Raw genomic sequence first — 18038 nt, 5'->3', positions numbered from 1 at the left:
CCCAAGTCACGTGTGAGATTTCTGAACCAACATTCATATGTGAGAGAAAAAAAAGCACCTGAAGGTTGTTATAACCATTTCTTTCCACAGTGCAGAATTAATCTGTCAACAGTCCAGGTCCAACATGAACATACACTTTAATCTCCTCTTTAAATTACTGTGCCTCATTTTACCAGGGTACGGTCAGTCTGCTGACAGGATTTACCTACAGACAACTATGCAACTGTACAACATTATGTAATGAAAAAGATGCTGTGTCACAGTCTTGTGAAATATTGCACGTACAATAGAACTGCTTTTTAAATTATTATTTGTTTGTTTTTTTGTCATCAGCATTTTGCCACAAGTGCTGTCGATTGAGCTTAACTTTAAAATATTTGAATTTCTATTATTACAATAGGGACATTATTAAAAGCTTTTCCCGATAACAGGTGCTTGTATAAATTTGCATAAAAAAACAGGACACAAGCATTTAACCCCATGATATGCATGTAATAATAGCTTGATGGCTTATTGATTTGTCTGTAAAGAGTGACTGGTCAAGCCCTTTTTTTTTAATTAGCCGCCACTCCAGATAATTCCAGTGTGATCACCAAGACTTGTCTTGGTTAATCTTCTGTGACGAGCAGCAGGATATTCATTTGAAATATCAATCTGTGGGGAATGCGTCTTGATGTGGCATTTTGTATTAGGTTGCACATCAGCGCCTCTCCAGTGTTAAATGTTAACCACAGAAGATGTGATGTTCATAGACTCTCTAGCTGTTATTTATTTATCTGTTTGCTCATTACCATCTGTCATGGACATATTGGACCTGTCAGTTGTTGTCAGTGAGATTCACAGCATCAATGTGCTTCAAGATGACAGTGTTATGAATTGGTTTATGCACTGATTATTTCTTTGACAGGATTCCTCAAGTTTAGTGTTTCCACTTCTCTTTTTTATTAATCAAACAAAAAAGTATCACAAGTTCCAAAAAAATAATAAGCAGCAAATTCTGTTTCTAACATTGATAATAAATCAATATATTAGAATGATTTCTGAAGGATCATGTGACAATGAAGACTGGAGTAAAGATGCTGAAAGTTAAGCTTTGGTCACAGCAATAATTTATATTTTAAAAGTATATTAAAATAGAACACTGTTATTTTAAATTGTAATAATATTTCACAATATTACTGTTTTTTTAAGTATTTTTGATCAAATAAATCCAGCCTTGATCAAATAAATTCAGCATTAGAGATTTCTTTAAAAAGTAATACAAATCTTACTGATCCCAAATATTTGAATGATCAGATCATACATATATATATATATATATATATATATATATATATAATATATATGTGTGTGTGTGTCATTGATGCGCGGGTCAATGTATTAATAACCCGCACCTGACCAATGTTTTCAACTAACCCGCCCACAACTCGGACCCAAAAAAAAGAAAAGAAAAATAGTACCCGACCCGCTTCCTGACCCGCATTTTTAAAAAGCAGTAAATGCTCATCGTTGTCTCATTGGGCCATAGAAATGTAGGCAAAACTAACTAGGCCAAAAAAATAAAAAAAAAAACACCAACAACAAAACTTAATATATTATAATTTTGTCAAGAATTATAAAAAAATCGTCAGTAAGCTCATAATTTGTACTAAAATAGTCTAGTCTGGCTATGTCTATTTGAATGTTTCTGCAAGGTCAGCAGACATTGAGGCTCGGGTTTGTTCTGATCAGAGCTCATGAGCAGAGAGCACCTTTCTGAATATCCTGATCCGCTCGCTCATTCCGTGGGGTCTCACTCGACCCAGAATGGCCTACTGGTTCAAAAATATGCAAGGAGTCATTTAATTGTTTAGTAATAAACTGGTGTCGCTGCAAAGATGAAGTTGACGATGCAGACTCGCCATGAATGCCAGAGAGAAATGCACATTTCATAAGGATTAGCTACATCATCAGAGAGTAGCCCATTTATTTTGGTTTGAATATTTTAGTTTAAAAGACCACATTTCAAGCTTTCTGTTATATATACTATATTTCTCAAATCTGTGAGGTACACACTGAGTTTAGTTCACATACATGCAAGTGATCCTGCCGGCGCCTTATTACATTGTCTGCTAGGCTATTTGCTTCTTATTTATTAAATACGGGCAACTGATTGATAAAACGTTGATCAAAATTGAGATACAATTTATACAAATGAAAATCTTTTAAAAAGAGTTTTCGATAAAACAAAACTTAATGAAGTCGTCAAAATCATGTTTTACCAAAAACAGCAACGTTGCTCCCCATGCAGTCTTCTTTGCCACCTCCATCTTTACGTGCAGACTGAGCTCGTGCGTCATCTTCATCCCAGTTATTCAGCCAATAAAGTGTAGACCTATGTATTTCAAAAATGTGTCTAGTACTATGTAAATTACAAAGGTTTAATTGGCATTTTTATTTCAAACGACCCGACCGACCGCGACCTGAATATCATTAAAAATATTTTTGGATGACTCGTAACTGCGGGTGACCACAGACAGCCGCTCATTTTGGATCAACCCACGCATCACTGGTGTGTGTGTGTGTGTATGTGTATATATATATATATATATAATATATATATAACAAAAACTAATAAAATGGCATTTTTTTAATATAATAGTAAACAAATAATTGTATAATATATTTTATGTAGCTGTATTTTTTTTGAGCAATTTCATTAGGTTTCAATCCTATTATATGAAAGAGATGTGACATGATCCTATTGCTTGAATAGACTTTGTTTCATGAAATGAGTGTGCAGGAATGACAGAAATGGAGATTGTCTCATTAAAATTGCAAATAGAGAACTATTTCAACTGGTTCTACAACTGTCAGAATCAATTACATTCATTGTATCTTGTAAATCCAAATCATTTACTCAATAGCTGAACACCACCACGCCATCCCTGGTACCCGCTGTTCCCAATGCTGTGCTCTTGCCCTTTAACCTCATCTTACTGCTGAATGATGTTGCCTTGGTGACAGCACTCTCAAGTGTTTGAGGGAGAAGTTTGAAATGCATGTGCGAGATAGGACAAAATGTGACTTATATTGTTGACAGGATTATTTTTAACAAAGACTGATAGACTGAGGAAAAACTGTTGGTGCATTCTGGTCAAATGTCTTTCTCTATCCCTCCACCAAATTTCTCTATCCCTCCACCAGATTTTCCAGCTCCATAATTCATAGCCCAAAGATGTCAGATTAATTCTTAGCATGTGTAAAATAACAGAGAATGAGAATTACACACTGTTTCTTTTGCTCCTCTCTTCCTTTATAGAAGTATCGATAGAGTATTAGAAGATGCACCCACAGGTCCATGATAGATAATGAAATGTAATTAGGTACAGTGAACAGTGAACAGAGTAAATTAGGTCCCTTAGTTCCACGTTTCACTAGTGATGGAGATGTTGCATTGAAGCCTCAAAGCCTTTTGTATGTTGACAGAGCTTAAATGCAGACTGGAAGGTTTTCATATTACTGTCATTTGCAGATTTTTCCTTATTCAGTGAAGCATTAACCTTTGAACATGTTCCTGCACTGGCTGTATCTTCTCAGGAATATCTGCTTATTATTACCATCGTCTATGTTGATTAAATGGATCAGTAGTGGTATTTATATTTATATAAAGGTGACATACAAGACAATATAATAAAATACAATTTATAAAGGTAATAATTTATCCAAAATGAAAATTCTGTCATTAATTTTCACTTTCAAATTTCAAACCATTTAGATTTTTTGGAACTGTGGAACACAGGAAGAAAATGATTGGATAGTCAGATCTTTTTAATAATTCAGCTGATCCAGTTCAGTTCTGAATGATTCATATACGAATCAGACTCTGGAACTCACTGAAGTTTTATGGAGGGGAAGATTGTTGGTGAATAATTTGTTTGTTTCTCATCTGAAGCTGAGATATGACTTTTGTAGGCTTGGAATATAGCATGTTTAAATTTATTATAAAGGTGTATGTATGGACCACTTTTTATAATACTGTAAATGTATGTTTTCTGTGTCTTTCTGTGTCTTTAAACCTCCAAAATGCTTTGCCTTTTTTCAGTGTAATTGTATGGACAAAGGCGTCCAGTACATTCTTTCAAATTTGTATTTTATGTTCCACATGCAAAATCAATTCAAAGTGATTCGGAACAACATGATGGCCACATTTCATTTTAGGGTGAACTGTTTTTCAACTCTTGTTCTGTGTGCACATCTTAAAATTGTAAAATGGAAAAGGTGCAAACTTCCAAAAAAAAAAAAAAAAAAAAAAAAAAAAAAAAAAAAATGCTTAACTGCTCAGCTTTAAACAAAGAGCTTGGTTCTATCCAATAATCAATTCCTACAGAATTTGATCAGTTTTGCATTAAAAGATTTACCAAAATCCTCATACTCCAAACCATTCATTAAAAGATACCATCATAGGATGCAAAGTGCCTCAGGTCTCTTTACTCATGCATGTGCTTGCAAATTTAAAGAACATCAGAGAGGCAGGACTGAAGCACTAATCTGCCTAAGAGTTTCAACTTGATTAGCCACTAGAGACAGAGAAAGAGAGAGAGGTGCGTGTGTGTGTGTGTGTGTGGGGGGGGTGGGGTGATTGAAAGAAAGTAAGAGGCTACCCTCAATTTCAATTTTGACAAATCCTCTCAGAGTGGGTTGGGGCTTAATTATGGCATGCCAAATATTGTGGATGAGCTAATTTCTCATGTATTTGACAGATAGCATTAGTGATAGCATAGCCAGAAACACGCACCCTGCTGCCTGCACCTGCTTTATCACTAGACATATATCAACGCCCCATCAGGTTTCTCTCTGAATTATGAAATTCAGTAATCAGTGCCCACAGATTCACAAACTGTACCCTCATTTTAACAATCAGTGCTCACAGATTTGTAAGCATTACCTCAATTTTGTCATTTGTGCCCACAGGTTTATAAACTGCACCCACTGCTTTCTAGAAAGGTCACTGAGTTAAGGAATCTGTGTGGTTCAGAAATCTTCTCCTTGGTTGCTCTGTAATTTCATTAAAGTGACGTTATTTTTAATGTCATTTTAAAAAAAACATATTGCCTAAGTTATGCTTTTGGGAATGCAGAGATGTGCTAGAGGGTCCACTGAAGGTTTGGGCAAAAAAGAAACACAATTATAAATTGTATTTTTAATTCCAGATATATTTTTTGATGTTATTGCATATAAAAACAATTTAGTGGACAAACTGCAGTTGAACAGTAAGCCATGACCTACTCTCAGCCATAATTGAACTCGTCTCTGCCCCAGTGTCTCTCTCATCTCTGACTGATATTGAAAACAGTTTGATTGGCCCTCGGGCATTTGTATGTTCACGTGAACTTTGATTGTGTTTTCACAGAACATGCAGCTACCGTAGCTAAACACAGTTACTCCACTGAATAAATCAGCAGCGCCTGCCTTGACAATCTATTTCCATCATTAATAACCAGACACAGACAATTAGTTTGTTAAAGCCTGCTGGTTGTGCCTTTGTGGTTTTTTCCTCTTATTTTTCATTAGTTGCATAATTACTCAAAGTGCCTCTTTTTAATGTAATATCCTATAAGGTGATTTTATCCAATTAGCTTTTGAATTGTTTAACACTTCCTCTTTCTGGCTGTAATTAAGGCCATCCCACTGTTGTTTCTCTTGACATTCATGTTCGCTTTCACTCTTAAACTACTTTCTTTCTCTCTCTATTTTGCTGTTATTTTTAAATATATATGCCCACCCCCTCTACATCTCTCTCAAACACACACACACACACACACACACACAAACACACACACACACACACACACACACACATTCACTCACTTCCACTGTTTCATATTATTCTCCTCATGAATGTCTTTGCCACCCGTCTGCTTTCCACTCCATATCCCAGTCATGAGCATGCTGTCTCAAGAGAAATCCTGAAGGTGTTGTCCGTGTAAAGAGAGAGCGTGTAGATGGATTAGTGGAGGGGGGCTTCATGGGGTCAGACAGTCTGTCGTCTTTAGAATCAGCACTTTTACTCAGGCTTTTTAGATGCTTCTCAATCTCATTCACTGGGTTTAATCAAAAAAGCTCATTCAAACTCACGTCACAACATCTATCTATCATTCTATCTGTCTATAATTCTGTAGTTCTGTCTATCATTGTATCTACTGTATCTGTTTTTCTCCATTCTTCTATCACTGTCTTTCACCCCTTTGCTTCGTCACCCTTTCAGTCGGCCTACAGAGGATCTCTGGTTAGTGTGTGACCTTTCTTTAGTCTATAATGTCTATGTTTGACATTATCACTTTCTGAAACAGGATCTCTCCAAATGTAACCGTGAATTAAGGATTGACTTGTCATAGCTATATAAGCATCCTAAAAATAAAAATCCTGTATGACTTGCTGTCATTCAAGGAATACAAAAAGAGCTCTTCTCTTTATTTTAAAGTGGATCGTGATCAGTGTTATATTAGTATAATTTAAATACTATTTTAGCATGTATTAATATTTGAATGAGCTTTACAGTTTTCATTTGAATGTAAATGAATAAATGATAACAGTTTTTCATTTTTGTTAATTTATTTTTGCTTAACAGATTAAACTAGTAAACATCAACACAACAGATGTGGTAGACGGCAGACCTTCGATTGTGCTGGGGTTAATATGGACCATCATCTTATATTTCCAGGTAAAAATAGTAGAGAGGAAATATTTTAAATTCCATAAATATTTCATTTTTCCACAATAATAGCTTTACGCTTCTATAATTTCACTAAATCATAAAGTAGTTACAAATAGTAAAATTTGTATCACTTGTTGTTCAGATAGAGGAGCTCACCAGTCATCTACCAGCCGTACAACCACAGTGTAGCAGCAATTTTCTTTCTTTTCAGGGCGGGGCCAGGAGAGCCCTGCTCAAAGTAAGAACTGTATCAATCTTGAATCAATATATTGTTCTTTGTTCTTGTAATCCCGTTTCCCTAACTAAAGCATATGACTGCATTCTTCCTGGGGTTTTAACATAATGTACATACTTACACATGTGTTTACACGAGATTGGGTCTGGATGTGAAGGACCTTGGCCCCAGCTGGCGCACAGGGATGGTTTTTCACGCTGTCATCTTTGCTTTGCGACCCCATCTTGTTAATATGGAACGTGTTTGGAGGAGACCCAACAGGTATAACCTAGAAGATGCCTTCTCATTGGCTGAGAGAGAACTGGGTGTCCCACAATTGCTTGACCCTGAAGGTGATACCAATCATAAAGAAAAACAGAATTTTTTTTTTTTTACTTAAAAGAGAAAATACAGTGTTTAGGGTGTTGGTCCAATTCATAACTAGAGATTTTAATGCAGAGTCTGTTTTTGATGTAAATTCATAGTAACAGACAGACACAGTTTTTTTTTCTATGCTGTGTAATTTTAAATTGTGTTGCACGAGGCTCTAATTGCCAAATGCTTAAATTCTAATAAGCAGTATGCCTCTCACAGAGGAAATTAATTTTTAATGGAGGGGTTAAGTCTTCGACCTCCTAGATGACATCTGAGCTTCCTCATGCTTCCCACAGGAGTCTGACAAATGAATTTTGACATTTAAATGATAAGTGACCCATTAGCCACGGTAAAGCTGACAGAAAAGATTGTGAATGGTAAGTCAGCGGTAAGGAACATTGTCAGCCATGGCTCTTTTGTAAAGGTAACCATCAGTGAAGCCTTTGTCAGACTATAAACTTCCCAGTGTCCCAGTGTAGTGGAGTTTGAGACCAAACATTTAAAGCAAATAAAGATTAAAAATTCTGCACTTTTTCTTGGTATAGCATCATCAAAAGTTGTGATTACCACTTGGTGCAATTTTCAAAATACACCAAAAAACAAATTGTACATACTATCATTGAAATTTGAGTAGGTCATTTCATGGTGTGTTAAAACGAAATGATACTGCATGAATGCACAAAACAGGAGACTAGAGGCAAAGCTAAAAGGAAATGACGGTGACTGAAAAAAATCAATCAAATCAAATTCGCAACAGAACAATGACTCACAAAAAATGTAGACAAAAGAGGATAACAAACCATATTTTTGAGAAGAAAGGAAGCTTTTGAATAGGGTTCGTTATTACGGGCCTCATTTGAAACACAGGGTGTTCATTGCAAAACCTATATTTTATTTACATTAAATTGTAATCTTCCTTAATGTGATTTAGATGTGGATGTGGATATGCCAGATGAGAAGTCCATCATGACATATGTGACACAGTTTCTGAAGCATCACCCAGACAGCCAAGAGACAGAGATTGGAGATCAAGAGGAGGTGCTATAAATATTTCTCATCCTACAACCAGACTTTAACCAGCTCTCCATTCACTGTATGTCTCATGGTTTGAAACCTAGACTCTTTACTCTGTTTTTTAAACGACCATTATTAAAATTCTTATTTGTTGATTCACTTCTATCTACTGACCATTTTCTTACACCGTATTTCTCTCTTTATACTCCTCCCTCTGTTTTGTCCACTAGTGTCTTGTTTTTTTACATGCATCCCTTTTCTGTCTCAAGTTTTATTTTGCTCCTCGAGCCATTGAGGAAAAGAGGTGTGTTTGCATGTAAAAACCACATTATGCCTGCTTTGACTGCTCGGCCACAATTTCAACCTGCTGCTGCTGCTGCTGTGCTATGTAGTTTAAAATCTTTTTAGTAGTATATTGCCTTCCTTTTCATCATGAGCAGCACGGATGCTTTGTGGATCAGGTTTAATAATCTTGGGCATTGTACGCCTTTGATATGCCCATTATAATTTTACTCCCTTTACTATTATATTTGCATTACAACTGGGGCATTGGGTGACATTTACATGACAATAACGATCTTTGGCTTTGTGCTGATACCGATAGCCTGATGATTAGCATCAATAGCAGTCTTTGAAGAATAATAATAGTTCATAACCACGTTGAAGCGCTAAACTGATCCTGTCACCACCTGGTCCTTTTGTGGAAACCATTAGTTCCCTCATACCACCGTCTGCGCGTGTTTCAAAGTCACTGCAGTTTGAAGCATTTTCAACTCTTTGTTGTACATTTAAACGAATATTGTATTTTTTGAATATTGTAGGTTTTAATATTCCAGGGCATTGAATGCCTGTTATGGTATTCCTTTTTTCTGGGAGGTGGGGAGGAGAACACGCGCCAGACATTGGCAAGGTCATGATATAATCATTTCGATGACCCAAAGGCATTGCCTCGTGGAGGAGGCCAAAATGTCTGAGCATCAGAAGAATAGGCCTAATTTCATTAGAATTAGCTGAACAGTGCTTTCAGTTTCTTGTTCTTTCTCCTAATTCACAATAGGGAGGGTAAATGTGTGTAAAATGATTAGTATCTCCCCGCAGAGCTGATTTCTTGCTCCCCCGTGGAGAGGTTTGGGGCAGATCCACACAATGGAGGAGAAGAACTCTGCAAACAGCAGGAGCACAAAGTCTGCGGTGGATTTATAAATGTGGCATTAGTGATGCATGTTTGAACTGCAAACTTGTATTGAGTTGGGGGTTTAAAGTGCATTAAATTACTTTTGTTAAGGGAATGATGAGTGTAGAGCTCCCCAAGCGCCTTAAATCTGTGCAAATGTTTGCTTTTTGTCTTGTTTCTACAATCTTAACTAAGTCAGAACTCATGTTTTTCTCGCAGAAGGAGCAGCGTAAGACACTGAGGGAGCTGAAAGTGTGGGCAGATCAGTTGGAGAGAGATTGTGCTCAATATCAGAGGAACGGAGGAAGTCCTGTTACGCAGTACCAGGTGAGCTCAGGGTGTCAGTCAGAGCCTGTAGGGCTGGAAGTGTTATTTAGACAACATATGATATCAATTGGATGCCTGACAAAAACTTATTGAGTGGTCAAATGGCCACTGTTAATAGCAATATCCAAGAAAGCAGAAATACTGATATGCAGTAGGGTTCAAAAATCTAGACTTTTAGTAAAAATGCTTCTATTTTTTATTTTTTAATGTCATTTAATACAACTGTTTTCATTATAAATCATGTTATAAATAGCTGGAAGTTGACTAACATGAAATTCATATTTTCTTACAAATTACTATTTCTTGCAAAGAAAAAATGACTCTTATGAACCGAATCAGACTCATTCAGTCAGCAAATAGTTTAGAGCCATTACTGTATTTACAAATAAATCCCTCACTAAATGCTAATACTTTTTTGGTTATGTCTGAACTTATTTTGAACTGAACTGCTTTTGAATAACCATCTATATCAAGCTATGCTGTACCTTATTAGCTAAAAAGCTAGAGAAATAAAATCAGCATATTAGAATGATTTCTGAAGGATCATGTGACACTCAAGATTGGAGTAATGGCTGCTTTAATTCAGCTTTGCAGTCACAGGAATAATAATAATCATTCTTTTTCAGATAGAAAACAATTGTTAAATTGTGATAATTGTGATACAATATTGCTGTTTTGCTCGTTTGCAAAAGATGAAAACATTTTGTTGACCCCAAACTTTTAACCAGTAGTATATGTTGTCAGTCATGATTTGAGATTTGAAATTTTCACTGTGGTCTCAGATTTTGGGCAACACTGTGTGTCTACTCATCATAATTCATATGACAATATGTAATAAAAATGTAAAAATGTGAAACCTATCCCAGACAAAACACTGGTTGCTTAAAACTCAGCACACTCCCACATACGCATGCAGATGATGCTAATATACATTACAGCTGAGAGCTGTCATTGCTCTCATAATCATTGGGCACTACACACTAGTGAGCGGGGTCTGTTGCTTCTATAGCGCCCACAGACATGTTTTATATTCAGAAGAACCAGAGCTCTAGCAGGGACCGCACTGGTAGAGAGAAAGTGGAAAATTGGAGTCCATTATTGCATGAATGTATGCATGTGCAATTTGGCTGTTTAAAATATTTTCAGCTTTTGGCATGTCTCTCTTTTTCTCTTTCTCTTGCTTTGTAATTTTTTGGACAGGCTGTGTTATCTTGCTGTCTTTCTCATTTTAGCATTACATTGGACATTATTTGAATATTCAGATATTCAGGAAATTGAATTCCCTGTAGTTCTCTCTTTCTTTCTTTCATTCAATCTCTCTCTCTTTCTCTCAGACATTCAAGCATTATCGTGTTCAGTCTGAGGTGCAGAAAAGACAAGTGGAAACATGCATTCAGTCCAGTCAGAAGATGACAAACAGGCCTGGGAGAGACTGTCTGCAAGGGTCAGATACACCATAGATTTTTATTATATATGAAGTTAATCATATACATAGACTGGCCCTAATCCTAGTCCATTCACTTTATTTATTAATCAATTAATAAGTTTTACCTTTGAGGATATTCACAGTTTTTTTAAATACAATTTATTATTTGTATTTTTCTTGCTGCAGCTTTTGGATTGGCATCTACAGCTGGATAGTGGTTTGCCTCATCCTCTGGGTGAAGTCGGAGTGTGGTTACATCAGACAGAGAAGATCCTTCGACAGGAGCTAGTCCCTCAGCAAGCTCATGATGAGCACGCCACAGCAATTCACAAAAAGCGACTACATGACCAGGTAAAATAGGATGAGGAAGTCTGCATTTGTTTGGATTAATGTGTAAAGTGTAATGGAGAATGAATGAATGAATGAGAATCCATTACTGAGTATTACCAAAACTACCAAAACCTTCACATTCTTACTTTAACATGAATCCTGAGTTTTGCATTTATCTGTATTGTTGTGTAGCAGATCTTAAGGCTTCTTGAAAGGCAGAAGCAGACCATGCAGTTAATACACAGAGACAGATGTGATAATATTAATGTCCCCATTCCCATGGAACAACTGCAAGACATGGCAGAGAGGTAAACATCATAACAGATAACCTCAAAAATATATAAAGAGATATTATATTATATTATATTATATTATATTATATTATATTATATTATATTATATTATATTATATTATAAACCTGTTTTTATTTAACTGCTTTCAGATTAAATTACATATCTACCTCCTCCCACGTTCACTTGAGCAAACTGGAATTCTGGGAGTCAAAATACTCTATGCTGGCATTTTTGACACTAACTGAGTCCAAGCTAAAATCCCGGATCATTAAATACGACTGACTGGAATCATTGGAGCTTTTGCTACAAAGCTATGGTGTAAGTTTACAGGCCAGAAGGATTCTATAAAAAATAATTTTGTATTTCAAACATAGAGAAGCCCATTATCACATTCAGTAGATCCTGGGATATGTTAAAGATGCTTATTTCTTTAATCTTGGCTCAGCAGTTAAATGATCTGATATTTACTTTTGTTTATTCTCTGCTTCTCTAGGCTTTTGTGGAGAGGCAGCAGTTCTTTGAGAAGTATGAATCCAGCCACCAGGCTCTTATAAACGCTTCTGAGCTCTACATTAAGACAGACAGCTCAGGTCTGCTTTAATATAAATAATTGTGTGTTTTCTGTAAATTTACTTTATGCCTGTGGTTATGCTAAATTGTAGTTTGGTAACAGCACTACAACTTTTTAGCAATGATTTTGCAGGTTTATTGTGGTTTCACTTCTTTTTCTCATCACTTTATGAGAATCATCAAATATAGCAAAATATGTTTTTCGGAATTTTAGAAGAAAGCACACAGGGAAGCCCACACAAGATTTGTGTCCCGGGCCTCATGAATTTTAGCAGTAGTGGAGCCTTGCGGGAATAAAAAAAATATGTATAATGTAAAAATCAGATAAAGGCACAGTTTTTTAAGATAATGCTTCACATTTCACCAACTCTGTGTCCAGAGGGCAGACTGGAAGCAACTTTCACAGTTTAATCCTTGTGGACTCAGTAGTCAATCAGTCTGCGCCTGTAGCATCTTCATGCTGTCTCTCTCTCTCTCTCTGTTTCATTCTTGCTCTTTTCCTTTTGGTTTTTCTTTTTCGTTCTACGCTCATGTCCCTCTCCTCGGGCCACTGGTAAATGAGGTTTTCCCAGGCACAGAGCTCAAAAGGGAATTCCAGTCTATTATTGCAGATACTATATTCTGATTGGGTTTCTCTGGGCAATAGACTGCCAACATGTTGCTTTGTTCATGCCTAAGGCAATCTCAAAATAGAGGTGGTCTTTGTGTTATATATCTGAAGTGTGATTGGAAGATCACAAAATACATATCCCAGAAGCCAATCACATCTTATCCGTGTGATTTAGTGCAGTGGTTCTCAACTGGTGGGTCGCAACACAAAACTGAGTCATGGGTCTGTCCTAAAAGCATTTAAGATGTTATATCTTGTTATAATATAGAAATAAATCAAATATAATATAAAGATAAGTTTAATATTATTTCAGATTTAAACTTAAATAATCTAATTAAAATGAGAAATGTTGCTCTTGCACCTAAGCAAAATAACAATTTGAAGTTGAAGCATTAAAATTAAGATAAATAAAAATGTAAATGATAATTCACTTTTAAAAGGGAAGGATAAAATCTTGTTGTTGATGCCAAGGAGTATTTATTAGTGCTTTCTTGAATCTGCTTTTAAATGTGCATGTTTTGATGTTTTAGTTGAGGGAGTTGTGAAGCTCTTTCTGCAAGAGGTGTCTGATCAGTGGAGGAGTTTTTGGGTGGAGGTGCGAAGCGTAAGGTCTATGCTGGAGCAAGTGCAGTGTAACTGGCTGAGGTACAACAGTTGCGTGGCCTCATTGCAGGCCTGGCTGGAGGACGCTCATGGGGCTCTCAGACAACCCGAGAACACCAAACGGGTGAGACATCCACATACTGTAGATGCAGGCAAGTCTATGAAAATAACTAGTAGGGTTGTTTTATAATGCATTCATATTCTCTCTTGTTCTGCTAGGAGTTTTTTCGTAATCTTACGCACTTGATGGACCAGCACGCTGCTATGAATGATGCAGGAAACTTTCTGATCGAGACTTGTGATGAAATGGTGACATTTGATATAAAGCATCAGCTCCTGCTTCTTAATGGAAGATGGAGGGAACTATTTCTGAAGGTCAAACAGGTAAACAAGCTTGTGCAAATCTTAAAGACAAGAAATTTGTCAGGTTAAAGAGAGGGTTCAGCCTAAAATCGAAATACTTTAAATTTATTCCTTTGTTTCTTTCTTCAGTGTCAGAACTACTATAAAAGGTTAATTTTGTGTCAGAGGAAAGAAAGACATGTGGAGTAAATTTGTTTTAAAGTTAACTCTTCTTTTAATTCTCGAGTCTGTTTTGCTCTCTCCAAAGTATACTCATCTTCCTGAGACTCATAAGGTGAGGATGCACCAGGATGTCAGCTTAGACATACAAGAGTTTCTGGACACTTCCATTACCAAACTTTCCTCACCACTTCAGGTGTCATTTTGGATGTTTCCAATTTATTGGATTTCAATTTATTTGGAGTGTATTGTTATACTGTTTATGACATTTTTTGCTCTGATGATATATTGCATGGTTAAACTCTTTTACTGTTTTCTCAGGATGTTCTTGTTGCAGTGGCCAGTGAATGGAATATAGAGGCTGTAGAGCAGTTGAAGGAGGAGGTGATCCAGACACAGGAGAACAGGAGAATACTGAATGCAGAGAATGTAACAGAGGCCAAACAGCTGCTCCTTATTCACCTGGTAGAGTTCCTTTTGTTGACACACATAATGCAATAGAAACAATGAATCTGCTCATCAATTGTATTTGCTAATCTGATTGCTGTGAATCATGCATGATAGTCCAAGGGAGGAATCTCAGAATCATTTATTTTATTTTTATGTTCCCTTTCCTTTTCCTTTCTCACTCTTGTATGTCATACCCTTTCATGGTGTGTATACATGGTAAAATATGAAAACCCAGCAAAAAAAAGAGACAGATCTCCATTCTCAAAGTAATTTCTGTAAAGAAGACCGGGCAGCTCAGGAGAAACACCTGAGGTAACGCTTTCATTCAAAAAGAGATATTTACACATAGGCCATATTAACGTTTGTTTTAAATTAGCACTAGGTGCCAGATTAACACCAATAACTTGGAGGTATCTGTAAGTGTTCTCTAATTTTGATCAGAGATCTTTTTCAAATATCTAATTTGAGTTTTTATACTGCACTTCAGAATACAGTTAATTTATGAAATATGCTTAAAACTGCCCTTTTACTCCTGATTTAGGAAATTTTGGAAATTGGAAGTTGTTGTCTAATTTTGATCTTCAATGTCTTTACCAAATATTATTATTATTAAATTGTAACTATCAATTATAATTTTATATTACATATAATTAACACTAGTTAAACTTTTTAGTTTACATTTTTCTAGTTATGCCAAGCTTTAAAGCGTATTGTAAAAATCCTTGTACTTAATCCTTATCCAGTAATCACAAACAACTGGAAAAGTCATGGTGACTTTGTCCTTGGAATCAAAAAGACCTTAAAATGCTCCTCTCTTCAGAGGGCCGAGCTTGTTTTCAGCAGACAATCATTACTGTTTGGCTATTATTTGAGTGCATACTTACTGTTTGTGCATAAAGTGTAAGCCGGTAATGCAACGTGGAAAAACTGCAAAAAATGTAATCAATCAGATAACTTGCAGTTGGTTTCACCTTTTCAACAATTAGTGGTGAAATGGTACAGAAATGTGTGATTCTCACTGTGAGTGCATGGCAGGAGTTTGACGTGGAGAAAGAGGCCGTCTTGCAGTTTGTGTGTCTGAGTCCTGTCCTGCAGAGGGAACTCATCTTCAGCAGCATGGACAACTTCAAGATTGAAATGAAAAGTTTTAAAGTGAGACCTTTATGAACTTTGGGCTTTTGAACAATACTCATATCTGTGTGTGTTTGTTTAGGAGCTTTATGAGCAGGGTAAGATGTTTGCTGTTAGAGCTGAGTCCCTGATGAAGGCAGCAGATATTAAACTTGGTCCTCAGAATCAGTCTTTACTACAGGGTCAGGCCCAGTCCACAAAAGAGAGACTACAGGAGATACAGGCCAGCCTCCGCAAAATGTAAGACCGGTTTAAGTCAGTATGTCTTTTTCTACTGTACATACATGTAATGTACAGTTTAAGAGAATTTCATTTTCAATTATGTCAGATTGAAGTAGTCTTTAACAACGGTTCACGGTGTGTGTGTGTGTTCACTGCTGTGTGTGTGCACTTTGGATGGGTTAAATGCAGAGCATGAATTCTGAGTAAGGGTCACCATACTTGGCTGCATGTTACGTCACTTTTAAAGTATATTTCAGCTGTATACTTCAACCATATTTCATGACATTACATACAAACATTGCATGCATTTCACAAGTGGTGCTCCTTTCCTGATTGTCTCTGTTCCAATAGCATGTCAGATCTGGAGATGATGCACAGATGGTGGCAAGGTTTCAGCCGTGAGTCTGAGGCTTTCTTCTCTTGGGTCTGTGAAAGTAAGAAGGAGCTTGAAGCTTTCAGCAGAACCTCTGCCAACCTGGATGAGCAGATACACACTGTGGAGGTAAACCGAGATGATGGATGTTGTAAACCTGGATCAGAAGACTGCAACTTAATAAACATAACCAAATTAACCAGACAACAAGATAGGTTTCATTTAGCGCTCAGTGAATGATGTCTCTGCATTGTTTTCACTGCTTCTTAGATGCTGAAGAAGGGCTTAGAAGAAAAGATGGACGTCTTTAGTCGATTGGAGACAAGAGTTTAAGTTCATAATTCATTTCATCACACCGAAGGAGGCAGGACGAATTAAAGCACGTCTGACACAGATTGGGAGATACCGGGAGGAGTTTAAGAGCATTGTGGAGCAACGAGAAGCAAAGTTCCACTCTAGCTTGAAAAATACAAAACAATTTATCCAAGATCTCAATGAGGTGACATAACATACAGTACAGTACGATCTGATTTATTATTTAAGCCATTTTAGATGTGTGTTACTTAATGTTTTCACGCATCTTAGGTGGAAGGTTTCCTGAATGGACTACAAGAAAAACTGAATGTACCAGTTAATTCCATCAGCAACAACAACATATAAAACTCTCCATGAACATATGGTAAGTATTACATATGTTTGGGAACAGACGACATAGAGACCGAAATAAAACTATCTCCGTATATACTGTACCATATTGACCAGTGGTGTCAAGCTCAAACTCGGGGCCACTAGCCAACAGCTTCAACAAATACCATTATTTATACTGTACAATCAATGCAATCTAATTTTGATGTAATTGTTAGAAATTCTTTAAATGAAAAATCACTTAAAATGTATAATAATCAGTTCACATGTACAGTATGATATTTGTGAAAATGTATTCATTTTAAACTCAGAAAAATAAAATGAAGGATTTGTCGCAGCATGTCTGTTTGTTGCTGCCTCCTAAGATACAGCTTCAGTTCATTTTTGTTTTAGGGTTATAATAAGCCATGTAGAAAAAATAATATTGACTGCTGTTTAATAATCCTTAAGAGAGTAAGGAAGACCAAACCAAAATGCAGAAAGTAAAAATCAATTTGCAGACTGGATTAAAGGATAAACTATTTTTACTTGAAGAGTAGTAAGTAATAATCCCCATATTTGGCCTGAGGCCATTAGAATGAGACCCCTATTCAAGACCATATACAGTTACAATCATAATAACTTCTGCTTTAAAAAATCTGTTTATTAAAGGGCATTTGAGTCTGCTAGAGTAACATTGTATGTATGACACAAACTGTCTACTTCCTCCGTTCTCAGTATGTAGTGCAGCATCTACAGCAGCTGGGGCCCAGGCTGACGTCTCTGAGTCTGGGCTGGAGGAGCCTGTCTGATGCCGGACAGCTGGAGAAAGCTGTGGCTGACCTTCAGCAAGCTCACAAATTACATACACAGCAAGCCACTGAAAAACAAACGAAACTGGAGAACCTGTTGACTCTGTGGCAAAGGCATGTGTTAAAATGTACATTAGTTACATAACGTGTCGGAAGAGGTCTTTGTTACACGATGTTTAATGCGATGTTTTGACTTTCTGGTTTTTAGATGTGAGAGAGATCTCTCACTTTTGCAGTCCTGGTTGAACAGTTGCGAATCTCTATGCAGTT

General features: G+C 36.5%; 2 pseudogenes; both read left to right on the top strand.

The window, feature by feature from the left end:
* The first annotated feature begins 7054 nt into the window (after positions 1–7054).
* Positions 7055–14346, top strand: LOC113063191 (nesprin-1-like; annotated as a pseudogene).
* Positions 13250–17982, top strand: LOC113062697 (nesprin-1-like; annotated as a pseudogene).
* The last annotated feature ends 56 nt before the right edge of the window (positions 17983–18038 follow it).

Source organism: Carassius auratus, chromosome 45 (genome assembly GCF_003368295.1).
Source record: "Carassius auratus strain Wakin chromosome 45, ASM336829v1, whole genome shotgun sequence".
Taxonomy (NCBI): Eukaryota; Metazoa; Chordata; class Actinopteri; order Cypriniformes; family Cyprinidae; genus Carassius; species Carassius auratus.
The sequence above is the reverse complement of the archived record's forward strand: the minus strand, read 5'-3'. Positions and strand labels throughout refer to the sequence as shown.